We start from the raw sequence: 14,059 nt of genomic DNA on the forward strand, positions 1-14,059 counted from the left end.
CTCCTTGTATCTTGCAAGGAGTACAGGGGTCAGCTGTGACCCCTGAGAGGTCAATTTCATGCATCCATACTAGACACATAAAATTGAACCCTGGAAGATCAACCCAGAGCAGGTGAATCTTCTGGGGTAGTGTAGACCTGCCCTGCTTCTTCTCTCATTTGCACACTGAGTTAACTATATAATCCTTTTTCTGAAACTTGCTCTTAAATTGTTCAGTGTGAGTGAAGACTGTGTGCGTGAAAGCCATCACCAATGTCCAGATGATCAAGAAGATGTGAGAAACTTAGAGATGATCAATCAGAAAACATCCATTCTCCTTGAGGACAAGCGAATTAAAAAAAATAATGAGTTCTGGAGACAGGAAGGCACTCCCAAAGATGAGACCACAAAAAAAATAATTGTGGGAAACCCCCAAGAATAACATCTCTCAAGGCAGCATGACTTTGCAAAATCCATAGACTCATATGGGATCTTACAAGTACAAGAATGCTATAGAACACTGGGTTTAGTCCTGCAAGCCATGCAAGGCAGGAGCTCAGCCCAGCCACTCTTGCTCCATGCAGCCAGGAGCTTGCTCATAGCCATGTCACGTGCAGATTAACAGAAGATCAGCTAGTGCTACCAATCACCACCTAAACGGTAAATCTTAGCATCTTAATTTATTAATGAAGCTGTTGTAAGCAGGGCTATTAGTGACTTTAAAAAGTATCACTGGCACTCAGACCGTACATAGAGGTCAAAGGTCAAATTTCAACATCCTGTCTTAGAAAGGTTGCTGACCCCAGCTCTATAACCTGATCATTAAAGCACTTGCAAGAGTCAGGGTGTGAGTGAGTAGATGATATGTGTTCAAGACCCTCCTTTGAATCAGACAGAGAGAAGTTGAATTTTCATCTCCTTATTCTTCACCTGTGTTATAGATATTTAGCATTAGTCATGAGACGACATCGGCCTCTTACTTAACCTCAATGAGTATTTAAGTCTTGAACAAAAATTGAAACACATATTTAGAACACAATACTCTAGATTAGTTATGAGGGCATCTAGTAGGGCAGGGAAATGTCAACTAAACCTGCATTTTTCCCATTTTTTGGACAATGAAGATTCTCAGAAAAAAATGTTGCTCAGCACTATTGAGACTGAAAACTTAGAGCAGCTTTTCCAGTCTTTTTTATGATAATGTCCGAATTGGTGGTAGCGACAAACCCCATCCAACTTTAAACTAGGTTCATCGGGGGAAGGTGACACAAGCCCTGAGGTAAGTGGGGAAGAAGGAGGCAACAATCAAGCAGTTTTCCTGCGTGAAGAGGAGAAAGTGGGCCAATCAGCCCGTTCTCTAAGATGCTTGTATATTAATGCCAGAAGCCTAGGGAACAAACAGGAAGAATTAGAGGCCCTGGCACAGTCAAAGAAGTATTAGGTGGTTGGAATAATGGAGACTTGGTGGGACGATTCTCATAACTGGAGCACGGTCATGGAAGGTCATAAACTGTTTAGGAAGGACAGATGGGGACAAAAGGAGGAGGGGTTGCGCTCTATGTGAGGGAGCAGTATGATTGCTCAGAGCTCCAGTATAAGGAGGGAAAAAATCCAGTTGAGTGTCTTTCGGTTAAGCTTAGAGGTGGAAGTAACAGAGGTGATGTTGTAGTTGGTGTCTGCTATAGACCACCAGATCAGGGAGATGAGATAGATGAGGCTTTCTTTGGGCAGCTAAGTGAAGCTTCCAAATCACAGGCCCTGGTTCTCATGGGAGACTTCCAGCCATTTGTTGGGAGACCAGTACATCAGCACACAGACAATGCAGGAAGTCTTTGGAGAATGTTGGGGACAACTTCTTGGTACAAGTGCTGAAGGAACCGACCAAGGGCCATGCACAACTTGACCTGCTGCTCACAAACAGGGAAGAACTAGTAGGAGAAATAGAAGTAGGAGGAAACCTGGGCTGCAGCAACCATGAGGTCATAGATTTCAGAATCCGGACAAAAGGAAGAAAGGGCAGCAGTAACATACAGAACCTTGATTTCAAAAGAGCAGACATCGACTCCCAGAGAGAACTGATGAGCAGGATCCCTTGAGAAATGAAGATTAAGGGGAAAAGAGTTAAAGAGAACAGGCAGTATTTTAAAGAAGTCTTACTGAAGGCACAGGAACAAACCATCCCACTGAATAGTAAGAAATGCAAACACAGCAGGCAACCAGCTTGGCTTAACAGGGAAATCCTTAGTAAACTTAAACTCAAAAAGGATGCATATAAGAGATGGAAATCTGGACAGTTGACTAAGGATGAGTATAAACATACAGCTGGAGAATGCTGGGGAGTAATCAAGAAAGCGAAAGCACAACTGGAACTGCAGTTGGCAAGGGATGTGAAGAGTAACAAGAAGGGTTTCTCCAGGCACATTAACCATAAACCGGTTATCAGAGAAGGTATGGGGTCGTTACTGGATGAGGGCGGTAACCTAGTGACAGATAATTTAGGAAAAGCTGAAGTACTCAATGCTTTTTTTGCCTCAGTCTTCACGGATGAAGTCAACTTCCCCATGACGGTCCTAGACAATGCAGTATGGGAAGGTGGAGGGCAGCCATCTGCGGAGAAGGAACAAGTGCTGAGCTATCTAGAAAAACCTAGATGTATGTAAATCCATGGGTCTGGATTTAATGCACCCCAGAGTATTGAAGGAATTGGCAGAGGTCATTGCTGAACCTTTGACCATTATCTTTGAAAAGTCTTGGAGATTGGGGAAGATACTGGATGACTGGAAAAAAGGCAAACATAGTGCCCATCTTTAAAAAAGGAAAGAAGGACAATCCAGGGAACTATAGACTGGTCAGCCTTACCTCAATCCCTGGGAAAATAATGGAGGGAATCCTCAAGGAATCCATTTTGGAGCACTTGGAAGAGGGGAAAGTGATCAAAAGTAGCCAACATGCATTCACCAGGGGCAAGTCCTGCCTGACCAATCTGATTAGCTTCTATGACAAGGTAACAGACTTTGTGGACATGGGGAAGTCAGTGGATGTTATATACCTTGACTTCAGCAAAGCTTTGGATAGGGTCTCCCACAACATTCTCGTCCATAAGTTAAGGAAATATGAAGTGGATCCTTGGACTATAAAATGGATAGAAAGCTGGCTTGACAGTCAGGCCCAATGGGTAGTGGTCAATGGCTCAATATCTGGATGGCAGTCGGTTTCAAGTGGAGTGCCACAAGGCTTGGTTCTGGGGCCAGTGTTATTCAACATCATTATTAATGACCTGGATAAGGGACTGGATTGCACCCTCAGCAGGTTTGCAGATGACATAAAACTAGGGGGAGAGGTAGATACATTGGAGGGTAGAGGGAGAATCCAGAGTGACCTGGATAAATTGGAGGACTGGACCAAAAGAAATCTGATGTGGTTCAACGAGGAGAAGTGTAGAGTCCTGCACCTGGGGCAGAAGAATGCCAAGCATTGTTATAGGCTGAGGACCAACTGTCTCAGCAGCAGTACAATGGAAAGGGACCTAAGGGTTATGGTGGATGAAAGGCTGGATATGAGTAAACAGTGTGCCCTTGTAGCCAAGAAGGCTAACGGCATACTAGGGTGCATAAGGAGGAGCATTTTGAGCCGATCTAGAGAAGTAGTTATTCTCCTGTATTCAGCAATGGTGAGGCCACATCTGGAATATTGTGTCCAGTTTTGGGCCCCCCAGTATAAAAAGGATGTGGATTTGCCGGACCAGATTCAGTGGAGGACAACAAAAATGATTAAGGGGCTGGAGCACAAGACCTATGAGGATAGGCTGAGGGATTTGGGCTTTTTTAGTTTACAGAAGAGAAGCCTTAGAGGTGATTTAATAGCCACCCTCAACTTCCTGAAGGGGAGCTCTAAAGAGGAAGGTGAGAAACTGTTCTCAGTGGTGTTAGATGGCAGAATGAGGAGTATGGTCTGAAGCTGAAGAGGGACAGGTGTAGGTTAGATATTAGGAAAAACTACTTCACCAGGAGGGTGGTGAAGCATTGGAATGCATTGTCTAGAGAGGTGGTGGATTCTCCATCCTTCGAGGTTTTTAAGTCCTGGTTTCACAAGGTCCTGGCTGGGACAACTTAGTGGGGCTTAATCCTGCTTGACGCATGGGGCTGGACTAGATGACCTCCTGAGGTCCCTTCCAGCCATATGATTCTGTGATTCTGTGTGATTCTGTGATTTTGTGATCTAAAAGAGATCATAATCAAATAGGATAGCAGCTCTTTCCCCACAAAGAGCATGGATTACATGATAGAAACAGGGTGAAACTCATCTCAGCCCAATTCAGTAGGTTTATTACTATTTGTTCCAAGGGTCAGTGCAGTGTTCCAAGAAGGACAAGGAAGACGTCATCATTCATGACAGATCTCTCCATGGACCCTGTCGCTACTCTCAAGTTCAATGGCAAACCATGTGATTGACAGCTTAGACGTCTGGCTGAAAACCAGAAGCTAACTTCATCCAATTTCACTGGCAATAGCAGATTCAGTGACAGAGAATGACAAAATAAAGGAGATAGGGGCATAGGGAAAAAAAAACAACAAAAAATCCTTTATTTTAGGTAGGCAAACTAAATTCTGGAAAAAAGAAGCAATAGAAATGTGTACAAACTAGAATTATTGACCACTATGATAAAGTATAGTGTGCTAGAGCAGTCCTATGCCAATTACAGTACAATGAGTTAGTGTAAGTATATGCCAATTCCATTAAAGTATAAGAAGAAAATATCCTCTCTTCTTTTTGGCTGAAATACTGTCTGTTAGGAGACAATGAAACAAACATGTTAAGTAGACGGACTCTAGATCACTGAGGAATATTAAAGACAATGAGATGACATTTCTTTATCTAAATTGGAAGTGAAAAGTTTTTAAGGCAAACTATTGTACAGGAGATACCAAGGGAGAGTTTTAGACACTAAAGTAATTAGAAAGTACAATACATTAGCTGAAATACGTTTGAAACTAATCATTAAGAACATGGAAAGAAAAGATTTGCCATCCAATATCACAGCAGTGGTCCATCTCATTTTGTATCTTCTCCCCAGTAATGTCTAATGCCAGAGCCTTAGAATGAAGACTCAAATATCCCATAATGGTTAATTGGGGAATTTTGATTCTTTTAAATCCCATAATTCAGTAGCTGGGTTTGTCTTGAAGCACAATCATTTGTTTCTTTTAAATTGTTTGTAACAAAACTGCAGAGGGTCTCAGCACCCATGTAAATGTCAAATTCTATTTTTAATTTTTCTGCATGCTTGGACTTGAGTCTCTTGTTGCAATGATTTTACTGTCCACGATGTTGGAGGTGGGGAAGAATTTTATTGGCTGCCTGTCAACTTCATTTTTCCCCCCTTTTTTCTTGCATGAGGAGAATGGTAGTGAAATTAAACATGACTGCCTGCAAGACTAGGGCCCATGTTCCACTCAGTGGTTGTAATTTTCACGTTATATTTTTTCCTGCCATAATTCATGTTTCTTTCTGTTTACTTCACTCTGACTGGCTTTCCCATGTGCTGAATCATATCCATTTGTGTCACAGAACCTCTTGTACTTTGCCACAGCCACAAGAGAAACACAGACAAGCAAAAATACTGGTTTTACTCAATTACATAAACCTGCCTAACTCTGCTAATATTTATAGTGAAAACATTTTACTGTTATTTACCATAGTCTGGCTAGCAAGGAGTGTTCACAACACAACACAACAGAAACACAATAGCTTCAATTACAATAGCGAGTTTTGCTGACAAAACCCCAATTTTGTCAACATACTTGGTTGAAAGTCCACACACAAAACCCGTTTTGTCAAGAGTTTGTCAACAAAACTCATGAGGCATAATGCTGCTGTTGACAGATTCTGTCAACAAAAAGCTGTGTAGACTCTCTGGGTCTCTGGGGAGCCTTCTGTCGATAGACAGGGCATCCAAAAACAATGGACAGAACAACGTCTGCTGTGCTTCTGGGTGTGGTGATAGCAGCTAGGAAGTCTGGCCACTCTGTTGACAGAGCAGAACACTTCTGATTGGCTTTTGGTTGACTCTGTCGACAGAAACTTTGCTGGGAAATCTCTTTCTACATTGACTTCTGTCAACAGATTGCTATAGTGTAACCGTAGCTAATAGGTACCAGGAAAATGAGAAAACTGCATCAGAGTAAAAAGGCTGCTTTCTTGTTTTCATGAGGAATTGTAGTAATGTATTTCAAAAATATCAGACAATCCCCCCAAACCATACAGGTATCATTGAAACTAAAAGGGAGGCAAAAGTGACATTTTCTCATCAGTTCTTTGTGAAGGTGAAGAGATAAGGGATGTGGTACAAAATGGAAGAAAACTGCCCAACTCATAAACCAGCGTATGTGTATCTAAGAGGCTTACAAAAGCAAAGCTTACATTTACATCACTGTATAAGTTATGACAGGTGGAAAATGCACTGAAAATGGCAGCTAGGAGGGGACATGTCCCCAAGCCTGGAAAAAAATCATGTTTTTTAACTATATTACCTTGTTCATAATACTGGAGCAAAAACAAGAAGTAATAGGCATTTCAGTAAAAGAGCACTAGTATAAATATTTTTATATAGTGCCCAGTGGAATCATTGCCAGAAGAGGATATATGTCTTTTAGATGTAAAGGGTTGCCTATACATCCCACATATATGCATACGCATAGCACTGGCCTCTTCAATGACTTAGCCAGTTTTCTTCCATTGTAGTACATCTTTTAGCTCTTAACCTTCAGCAAAGGATGCATGCAAAACTGTTACCTTTGTCTCAGTTTGTCTGTGCATTCATATAATGTGAAATCATGAGAACAAGCCACTATTTGATCTTTGAAAGTCCCCTTTGCAATACAAGTCTGAAATATATGTTTTAGAAGCGTATCAAACTACCATTGGAAAAAGGGCTTTCAAAGATTGAATAGTGTCTGTTCTCTTGATTTCATACATCAGACATTTACATGAGAAATTTGGAAACAAGAAATAGACTGAATAATATGTTAGCAGAGGTGTAGTTAAGCTTACCATAGCCAACTTATTAATTCTAACAAGCTGGGTTTGGTTCATCTGCATCACAGCTAATGTATTAATTAATTCGGTTATGTTACTAAATTTCTCATGTAAGGCTGTGATCTATACAAGAGAAATAAGTTGATTTCAGATATGCAATTCTAACTACAGCATTTGCATAGCTAGAATTGACTTATTTCCTTAGTGAAGACTGAGCTTGTAAAGTCCCATGTCAACTTCACTTACTCCAGATGATAGCATGGAGTACATGGGTCATCTGCTGACCCCAGAGAGATCAATTTTGCTATGTCTTCAACAGACATGCACAATTGAACTCCCAAAGATTGACCCTGACCGGGTTGATCTTCTGCTTAGTACAGACAAGCCCTTAGTGCCTCAGATATGATTGATGAGAACAAGCCACTATTTGACCTTTGAAAGACCAGTTTCCAATACAAATCAGATAGACATAGTGTACCAAGGTTGTGCTGCATTCTACTCTAGAACAAATCATTGTCTTATTATACAGTTGGCTTTAATGTTGCTTTTCAAATTGCCATATAAAAGATGGACAGAATTAGTTTTTCTATAAATGGTGGTGGGGCCAGGTTTTCACACACATTGAGCATGATTACAGAGCAACCTTAGCACAGACATGAAGAAAAAAAATCACGTCCTACCCTGAAGTAAAATCAGGAGACCTATGCCAATGTACACAAATGGAAACTCTAGCCTAGAAATTTGTACATATATAAAAATAAATCAGAAAACTGGTTTAGGGAAAGGTTAATTTCCCCTGATGCTCAATATTCTCTAATGTCTACAAATCAAGATTCCCGACAGTTCTCTGGAACTAAATTGGTAAAGTTTAACTAACACAGAATTATTTGAATCTGATGGATATGATTTATTATGTAGCTGCAAGTATTATGTTTTTCCTATTTTAGTCATTCACCCTATGATTAAAATGAATTTTATTCTTTGGTTCCTTGACTGAAAACCACTGCTGCAAGCATCATGGGGCCCTCCTACTTTAATTGCCTTTAGAAAGTCATATTGGTACAGTATATTTGGAACTGTGATGAAATGAAAAAAATTGCCTATATATATTGGCTATCACAGGTTTATAAAAGCCAGTTGGAGGATTAAATTAGTTATAAATAAATACCATTCCTATTCTCCTTTCTATGTTCTGGCAAATCCTGATGATAGAAAAAAGACATACAGCTGACTTATTGCAAAAATTATGTTTTCTGAGGTATTCATAGGTTGTAAAAATAACGTGCTCCCTTTTTAAAGGTACAGTGGGCTTCACGTTACAAGTCCCAGCTTTGATCGTGCTTGTGGACAGTACTCATGTGGTGCCATTTCTCTGATCGTGTCTGCTCATTTTGTAAGCTGGAGAGCTAGAATTCTTGTATGTAGGAACATGGCCCATGCCAATGAGAACAGAATGCATACTGTGACAGAATGGAGGGATAGTGCAGCATACGTACACAAACTTGAGCTATTGTGGTAAGTCACAAAGTTGAGAAGCTGAAATATTGTCTCATGGACCTCATTTTAAAGGGCAGACAGATAAGTATACAACTGTGGTTGTTTCAGTTTGGGACAATGTAAATGTGATAACCTTTCTAAGACAAAGCTGTATTTACTAAATTAGGTAAATATATTTAACCACTAGGCTAATGGTGGCACCGGCCCTGAGAGAGAGATCAGAAATGGGAGGAGGTATTTCCAAGTGAGAAACCCAGCTTTGCTGAGGGCAAACCAGGGAACAGATCAGACCTTCAGTCCTCAAGTTCTGGATAGAGGGATGGCTGAAGGTAAGCATTCTTCAAACTAATGCAACCTGAGGGTCCTTCAGGTAAGGAAGTCCTGATGCTGACTGACTGTGAGAGGAGACTATTTGTATTTAGCTTCTGATGTCAGTTTAGAGCCTCAGTCCTGCTCTACAATGATTCATTTAACGATGTCTCTTTTTTTCTGGTCACTGACACTCCTATGTTGCACAGACAGAAGGCTGAGCCTCTTTCAAGCTTCAATGGGAAAAACCACCTTCATGTCACAGAGCAATGGCCCCGCTGAGTGCTGGAACCCTGTCCAGAACATGGAGTAGACCTAACAGAAAGAACTCTGGTGAACATTTGCATATTGATAAACCCAATCTGCATGCAAATACTAATGGTTTTGTAGGTTATGTCTTCTGCCAAATTTGGAACACTTGATGCAATAAATCTACTTAACTTCAGTAAGAAATAAAAGCATTGAAATAGCAATGAAAATGTGTGGCAGCACATTTATTTTTTTTACTATTAATATTTGTTTTAAGTTACAGGTTGAACCTTTCTATTCCAGAACTCTCTCATCCTGCAACATCCGGACAATGGTTGTCTGGTATGATTTTAGTTAGCCAGAAAACCATTTATCATAGGAGTGGCCAAGCTTCCCATGGTCCCATGAAGTTTGTTTACAGCAACCAGTCACGGCTCTCAGTGTTCCGCACTGTTATGTGGCTGTCATTTACCCTTAAATATCTTCTAAGAGCCTAGTAAGCAGTGGAAGTTTTAGTAATACTGCTGGACAATATTGATCTCCCATAATCTGGCAAATTCTCTTATCCAGCACCAGTCAGGTCCCAAGGATGCCAAACTAGATGCATTCAGTCAGTAGCAGTCTATGGGGGTTCTACAGAATCTGCCCTTCTATGGGTATCAGTGAACAAAATGAAAGAGGAAAATGTACTAGGTGCTTTCTAGACAAAGAGAAGGACAGATAATACAGAGGCAGAGTACAGAGAACCTAAAAGAATAAGAATGCCCACCCTGGGTCAGACTAAGAGTTCACCTAGGCCAGTATCTTTTCTTCCAACAGAGACCAATGCCTCATGTCCTAGAGGGAGTAAGCAGAATAGCTAATCACCAAAGTGATCCCTTTCCTGACATCCATTTCCAGCCTCTGACAAACAGAGGCTAGGGACACCATTCTTACCCATCCTGGCTATTTGCCATTGATGGACCTAGCCTTCATGAATTTATTTAGGTTTTCTTTTTTTTTTTGAACCCCATCAAAAAGTCTTGGCCTTCATAACGTTCTCTGACAAGGAGTTCCACAGACCTAATATGTGCTGGGTGAAGAAAAACGTCCTTTTGTTAGTTTTAAACCTGCTACCCATTAATTTCATTTGGTGACCTCTAGTTCTTTTGTTATGGGAACAAGTAAATAACTTTTCCTAAGTCACTTTTCCCACACCAGTCATAGCTTTATATACCTCTATCATATACTCATATTATTCATATCATATTACTCTCCTCTTTTCTAAGCTGAAGAGGGAACAAAAAAGTTGTTTGTGCAAATCACGAAGTCTGACCAAGCAGAAAGTGGGGTTTTGGACAAAGACCTAAAATTGAGATTATTTTAGTGGGGCCAAATTACCAAGCGATTTAGGGATGAATGGTTGAAGGCACTGAATCAAATTGTGCAAGAGGCAGAAAAATGGATGAACAAGGTTGTGAACATTGTCAAAGTGAAAGGACAAGGAATGTGACACCCAGTGCAACAATGGAGGACAGATGGAGCAGGTATTGTTCCTACAGAAATTTAAACTTACTAAGCAACCGATGCACTGACCTATTTCAGCAACAGTAATGGTGAACCTCAGGAACTAGCTTTATGAATGGCTATATCCAGCAGAGGCTTGATTTTTGAGGAATCTGAGCATCAAATAGGTATTTACCAGGAGCAATAATTAAAGGGAAAAAGGCTTGAAGATATTTTCAGTTTGTTTAGTTCTGAAATGCTGGATTTGCGTCTTTTGCCTATCACCAGAAATATAAATCTGGGTTTATTAAGTATTAGAAGGAAATCTACTTGAGCATGTCAAAGGAGCTTACAGTTTGAGAAATATTCCATCTGAGTATTATGGGAAAGCTACATATGCTTCATGTGCCTGCTAAGTTTTTTTTTTTTTGTTTGGGGGGGCGTGTTCCACCGACAAACAGAGCAGCAAACAGTCGATCACAATCAAGTATTTGACATCAGAGGAAAGAATTGTTTTATGCATCATTGGGATAGGCGTTCAAGTGAGCTGCTGATCTAAATAACTGAAAGAAAAAACAAACACATCTCCCCTTTTTAGCATGGAATTGCATTCTATAAAGAACTGGGCAGTTGTCAACTTGCTGATCTGTATGGTTTTGAAAGATTAATTTTTTGCAATAGGTCTGACAGGCAGTGGTAGGCCTGTTAAGTCAATATACATCTGGGAGGATCACTCTTGATAGAAGCAGAGACCATATTGATCGGGATTACTGTGTGAGGCTGACATGTCTTTTTAATTCCCGTCCCCCAACTTTTACCTCTATAGCCCAGAGGACAGGCTGTGAAAATGTAGTAATTTTAGAAGTGGATCTACCTTTAAACAGAAGTAGAGAAGCTAACTCACAAGTTATGAAGCTGAGAAAAATATGAATTTGGTAGCATTCAAATCATGGGTCAGCTTTGCCAAGAGCTGATCTCATCCTACTTGGCAGCTGTCATCATTGTGAAGTTCAACCTACCTGAAGAATTATTTAAAAAAAAAAAAAAAGCCTATCCTGAATGCTTGTTGCAAGATATCTGCTACTTCATCTCTGAAAAGTTCCTTGTCCAATAATCAATCTCACCTATCTTTTTAAGTTGGGGATGGCACCCTGCTGCTTTTTGGCTGCCTCCCTGCAGCTCTCTGAGCTACTAAAAGGCCAGGAGCACAGTAAGGCCCAGACAAGCTACCTGCATGCCATCTCCTCACACTGCTGGCAGAAATGTCTGGCTCCTGGCACATCTCTGTGTGTCCCTAGCAGGGTGTGCAGCTCTGTGTGCTACCCCCATCCCCAGCACAGTCCTCACAGCTTCTCTTGGCTAGGAACTGCTGCACTGAGCTCCACTACTCCCCTTCCTACTGCTTCTGGAGCCACCTGTGGGAAGCTTCTTCCAGATAGAGCCTTTACCTCACACCCTTTCCTATCTACTGCCCATTCAGAACCCCCACCTGCACACAAACTCCCTACCAGAACCTGCACCCATCCTGTATGCCAGTCTCCTGCGCCAGCCCAGAGGCTCTCCTGCACCAACCTCTCTCCCAGCAGGCAGTTTATTCCATCATTTATTTTGTTTATTTAAGGCAGAATTTTCGATATAACTGGCATCTTTGTGTATGTGTGCAAGTAGCTCTGTGTGAGATGTAGTTATGAAAAATGTTTCAGTCAAGGACGTGAAAATGGCCATTCTTCTTTGAAAGGTTGCCAGCCCCTTTTTCAGGTGATGAGGTGATGATTTATGTACATTCAGGGGCTAATGACCAAACTGGGACTTGTGTGTATTACAATTACACATCATTGTGCACAAAAGCAGCATTATGTACAGGAAAAGTGTTGTCACATAATTGTTCTTCCCATTTTGGGAAAATAAATATTCTTTCCTGTACAATCAGTACTTTTTTCACATAGATTGTATATACACTGAGGAAAGAAACAAGTGCGCAGAAATTATATGTCTTAGCTCCCTAAATGAACTACATTCAGTGGAACTATCAGAAAATACAGGTATCTTAGGCATCATTCAATAACTGATTGATGGCTGAGTCACTAAACAGTCACTGCACATAAAAGAGATGTTACCCACAGTCATCCTTCCATTAATTCAAAAGGAGATGCCTTTTTCAAAAGTACCTTTCTTCCTCGTTTTTCAGGAAGAAGGGTGCTTTCCTTTTGAATGAATCCCATCAACATTGCTTTTTTTTTTCTGAAAATAGCACTTCCAGAACAGTGAGTGGCCACCATTATGTAAATGAGGTGAATGGTATGTAAATTAGTGCCTTGCTTTCATTTCTGATCAGCTGTGTTTGCATTCCAATTCTGAAGGGGAAATATGGTGTAAACACACCCATAAAGTGGCACATTACACCAACATGTTCTCATGTAACGTAAGCAATGGAGTCGTGAGTCCACCCAATGTAATCTTAATTGATAATTTGTTCCTATCTTAACTACTCAGGCTGAGTTATTGTGTTATAGTTTTTGATCATATACATATGACAGCTCATACAACGGAACAGGTGCCAAGCTCTCCACTTCATAATGGTCATCCTAGTCTCTAGACCAGTGTTTTCCAACTGGATCATTAGTCACTTGGTTATTTTAAATAAATTAATTTGTCCTTCTGTTTCATCTAACATTCCACATACCCACAGGTGGCAGGTGAATGCCTAGCTGGGGAAGGCACTCTCCGGCCCCACCCCTGAAGCCCCCACTCCTTCAACATCCTTTCCCCGACTTGGAACCAACTCCTGTAGGAAATCTTCCTGGCTACCAGTAGAGATGGAGATGCCATGGCACAGCCCAAGACTTCCTGGGTCACTGGGGAGCCACGCTGTCACATCATACTCCTTTCTTTCCCAGGGGGGCCAGAGAGTGTAGGGTCATTTTTGGAAAATAATGCCTACCCTTGTCTACTTTACTAGCCACCCATGCACATACCGAATTATCTAGTCTCCCAAACATTCATGATTTGTTTTTAATTCTCCATTCTCTTATTAAGTCATTAATATTACATGAGGACAACTATATTTTTTTGTTTTTTTTTTAATCATTCAACATACATTGTCCTGAACTGCTAATATTAAACAAACCTATCCTATAATTTTACCATTCATCAATTTTCCAGCTTTTATGACCACAATTCAGAATACACATAGCATGCTAAATTATTATTAACATAACCTTTATTCTTAATTTGAGTAGGAAAATTAAAGAGAACATCCTTCCCGAATGTCCATATGTTATCTTTTCCAAACATAGGTTTTCAGGGGACTTTTAGTTCAATGTTTGGCACAGAAGCTTGATCATTAAAAAGGCTTTGTCAGCAATTTTGTCTACTGCACTTTAAGATGCTTAATTGTCCCCAAGCAGTATTTGACAACAATTTTTAATTACCTTTAGATGCTTTTCATTAAAGAGCTAGCTACAACAAGATTATTTGAATCACTTTTCAGCATTTGTTTACATAC

General features: G+C 40.6%; 1 long non-coding RNA gene across 2 annotated transcripts in view; it reads left to right on the forward strand.

Annotated features, from left to right (window-relative positions):
• Nucleotides 1–9,160, forward strand: part of LOC142013220 (uncharacterized) — a 78,762-nt gene extending 69,602 nt beyond the window's left edge. For both annotated transcript variants that reach the window (XR_012645586.1, XR_012645585.1), the window contains exons 2-3: nt 8,699–8,840; nt 9,030–9,160. This is a non-coding gene — a long non-coding RNA (uncharacterized LOC142013220). The remainder of the gene's footprint in view (nt 1–8,698; nt 8,841–9,029) is intronic.
• The last annotated feature ends 4,899 nt before the right edge of the window (nt 9,161–14,059 follow it).

The sequence above is a fragment of the Carettochelys insculpta genome, chromosome 5 (assembly GCF_033958435.1).
Source record: "Carettochelys insculpta isolate YL-2023 chromosome 5, ASM3395843v1, whole genome shotgun sequence".
NCBI lineage: Eukaryota > Metazoa > Chordata > Testudines > Carettochelyidae > Carettochelys > Carettochelys insculpta.